Below are 4,060 nucleotides of genomic sequence, written 5' to 3'. Positions count from 1 at the left end.
AGTGTGGTATATCCATGCTATGGAATACTATTCAGGAGTAAAAAAAAAAAGTTACAAACAGCAACTTGGAGGAGTCTCAAAGGCATTATGCCAAGACAAAACAGTGTTAAAAGATTACATACTGTATTCCATATATTTGACACTTTTAAACAAGCGAAAAAACTATAGTGACAGAAAAGAGATCAGTGGTTGCCAGGAGATGTGGATGGGGTGAGAATGACGATGAAGAGATAGTACAAAGATTTTTGAGATTCTGTATCCTGATAATGGTGGTGGTTGCATAAATCTATGCATTTATTAAAATCCAAATGGAAAAAAAAATCAATTTTGCTTTATAATAATTTTGCAAATAAAAAAATATATTTAAAAACAACTAAATGGTTTAGTTGAACAAGGAATTGATTATATAAAACAAGCTCCATTATTAGAATATAAGATTTTATAGTCATGAAAAATTATACCATAGATGTGTGTTGAAAGACAGTAAAAGTTATTCACAATATTTTAAGATTTTAAGAAACTCATCAAATAATATTTTTACTATTACTCCTTTTTTGGTAAAATTATAAGGTAAATGTATGATACATAAACAAAAGGGCTGGAAAAAATAAATCAAGATTTTATTTTATTTTTTCTTCATGTAGTCTGTTTCGAACTTATTTCTCTTATTTGTATTTTTGGATTTTTAAAAGATGAAAATGTATTACTTTTGTAATTTAAAATATAATTTTATTACTGTAAATTGTTAATCAAGGATTCTAACATCTTCTATCAAATGCAACATTACCTTCCCACTCTATTCCCCAATCTAATTAATTTCCACTAAAAATTCACCTCATCCAGCACTCCCACTAGTGGGTATATATCTGAAGGAAATGAAATCACTGTCTTGAAGAGATATCTGCACTCCTATGTTTACTGCAGTGCTATCAGCAATAACTAAGATATGGAAACAAACTAAATATCTGTTTGCAGATGAATGGATAAAGAAAATGTGGTATATACACACAAAGGAATACCGTTCAGCTTTTAAAAAGAAGGAAATGCTCAGCATGGCGCTGTTTATGGTAGAGCTTAGCTTGCAGACCAATCATCTTTTAATACAAATGAAGACTATCCAGATGCATGAAAAGAGAAACACCAAACAAAAGAATGATGAAAAGACTCCACAAGGAGCAGTACCTGCATAGCTACTGGACAGAGAGGGACAGTCCCGAGCTAAAGTACTTTCCAATATGATTAAACAAAAATGGAAAGAGAAAGTGGGAAAATGGGAAGTTCCTTTACCCAAAGTTCGTGCCCAGGGAGAAAGAGAAGTATTAAAAATTATTCGAAAAAAAAAAAAAAAGTTATTCAAACAGGAAAGAGACAGAAGAAATCATGGAAGAGGATGGTCACTAAAGTCTGCTTTGTTGGAGATGGCTTTACTCGAAAACCACCTAAATATGAAAGATTCATTAGACCAATGGGCTTACGTTTCAAAAAGGCCCATGTAACACATCCTGAATTGAAAGCCACCTTTTGCCTGCCAGTACTTGGTGTAAAAAAGAAGCCTTCATCCCCACTATATACAACTTTGGGTGTTATTACCAAAGTCACTGTAATTGAGGTGAACGTGAGTGAGTTGGGCCTTGTGACACAAGGAGGCAAAGTTATTTGGGGCAAATATGCCCAGGTTACCAACAACCCTGAAAATGATGGATGCATAAATGCAGTCCTGCTGGTTTGACAGCAGTTTCAGAGAAGTAATTCCTCTTTTTTTTTTAAAGATTTTATTTATTTATTTGAGACAGAGAGAATGAGAGAGACGGAGAGCACATGAGAGGGGGGAGGGTCAGAGGGAGAAGCAGACTCCCTGCCGAGCAGGGAGCCCGATGCGGGACTCGATCCAGGGACTCCAGGATCATGACCTGAGCCGAAGGCAGTCGCTTAACCAACTGAGCCACCCAGGTGCCCGAGAAGTAATTCCTTATAATTACTTAAGACTACACACCGATCAGGAAGACCACCATTACTGTGGTGGTTCTGAATACTACCAAACAGCCTTATATATCTGCAGTCATCAAGAGAAGTATTTATTCTATTGTGAAAAACATTAAAATAGACATTTATTTAAAAAAAAGAAGGAAATCCTGCCATTTGTGACAGGATGGATGAACTTTGAGGGCATCATGCTCAGTGAACTAAGATAAAAAAAGACAAGGGGCGCCTGGGTGGCTCAGTCGTTAAGCGTCTGCCTTCGGCTCAGGTCATGATCCCAGGGTCCTGGGATCGAGTCCCACATCGGGCTCCCTCCTCGGGGGGAAGCCTGCTTCTCCCTCTCCCACTCCTGCTGCTTGTGTTCCTGCTCTCGCTGTCTCTGTCTCTGTCAAATAAATAAATAAAATCTTTAAAAAAAAAAAAAGACAAATACTGGTATTTGTTGTCAAGTCAAATATGGAATCTATCACTTATATGTGGAATCTAAAGAAGCCCAACTCATAGAAACAGGGTAGACTAGTGGTTACCAGGGGCTGAGAGTAGGAGAAATGGGGAGACTTTGGTCAAACTACAAACTTCCAGTTATAAGATGAATAAATTCTGCAAATCTAATGTACTGCATGGTGACTATAGTTAAAATATGTATTGTAAATCTGTAAGTTGCTAAGAGGAAATATCTTAAATGTTCTCTCTCACACACAAAAAGGTAACTATGTGAGGTAATGGAGATGTGTTAAATAATCTGTGGTAATCATTTCACAATATATATGTTTATCAAATCATCACATTGTATACCTTAAACTTACCCAAAGTTATATGTTAATCATACTTCAATAAAGCTGAAAAAATACTTTCTGATTGCCAAAATGGAAGATAAATAAAAAATACAATTTGATTTCTATGTTTTCTAAATTGCCCTGGATTATATTTACTGCTCTACCAAATACCTTGCTTCTATTCCCCAACAAATGATTTGGATTCTCCCCTACTCAAAATGTTCTTCACCTCATTTGTCATAACTTAGATATGTCCACCTTTCTTCTGTTAACCCTCTTACCTTGTTCAAACTGAAAAGCAAAACATTTGTTTAACTTTTTGTGCAAGTTCTGTTCTCAGAGATGTAGCCTCTTTGTAGTTGAAAATAATTTGTATTTTAAAGGTATTTGTTAGGGATTATCAATGAAATGAGCTAACTGGGGTAAGGATGCACATCTCTGGATTCAGATGAAACTACCCAAAGTTGCAGCTAAAAGTCTAGAAGGAGGATGCAGAAGTACCTCTCCTTTTCTCCAATGACAGGGAAAAGGATTAATTGCACAGCAAAACTAATAGTACTCTAGTAATTCCTGAAACAGAGAGATATTCAGTCTTTTTCTTAAGGGTAAATGGAAGAGCAGTTTTCAGAGCAGAAAAATAGACATCAATGCTTTATAGGATAATGAAATTCCATAAGGTAGCAAAAGATTGTTATGCAAGTTCTTAACCAAGAGTATCCACTATATACCAAGAACTAGTCTAGATATTAAGATACATATTTCCATGAAAAAAATGAAAAACCTATCTTTGTAGTGCTTACATTCTAATTATGAAAGATTAGGGGTAGAATAATCTGTTTGGCTTTGGTGAGAATATAAAGAAATACAATATTTTAAAAGTTAGGTGTGGATAAAAATTTCTAACACCTATCTCGTTTAGCCCAGCAATCTACTTCAGTGACTCTACCCTACATATAAATTTATATAAGAGTCTAAGGGTATGTTATAGATAGAATTCTAAGATAACCAAGATTCCCACTCTTGGTGTACATGCCTTCTATCACTTTCTCTTGAGTGTGGGCGTGATTTGTGAATATAATGGGAATCAATCCTGTGATTATGTTATTACGTTGACCCTTGAACAACACAGGCTTGAACAATGCTAGTACACTTATATGTGAATTGTTTTCAATAAACATAGTATGGTACTGTAATCATCCCTATGATTTTAACATTTTCTTCTCTCCAGCTTACTTCACTGTCATAATACAATATATAATACGTATACAAAATACGTGTTAATTGACTATGTTATTGGTAAGGCT

The 4,060-nt window shown here is 35.1% G+C and overlaps 1 pseudogene; it reads left to right on the top strand.

Annotated features, from left to right (window-relative positions):
* Positions 1 to 1,052: 1,052 nt before the first annotated feature.
* On the top strand, positions 1,053 to 1,745 carry LOC118010775 (annotated as a pseudogene).
* The last annotated feature ends 2,315 nt before the right edge of the window (positions 1,746 to 4,060 follow it).

This window comes from Mirounga leonina, unplaced genomic scaffold (assembly GCF_011800145.1).
Source record: "Mirounga leonina isolate KUSES-001 unplaced genomic scaffold, KU_Mleo_1.0 Mir_101664, whole genome shotgun sequence".
Classification (NCBI taxonomy): domain Eukaryota; kingdom Metazoa; phylum Chordata; class Mammalia; order Carnivora; family Phocidae; genus Mirounga; species Mirounga leonina.
Note: the sequence above shows the minus strand (reverse complement) of the source record. Positions and strands in the feature narration are given on the sequence as shown.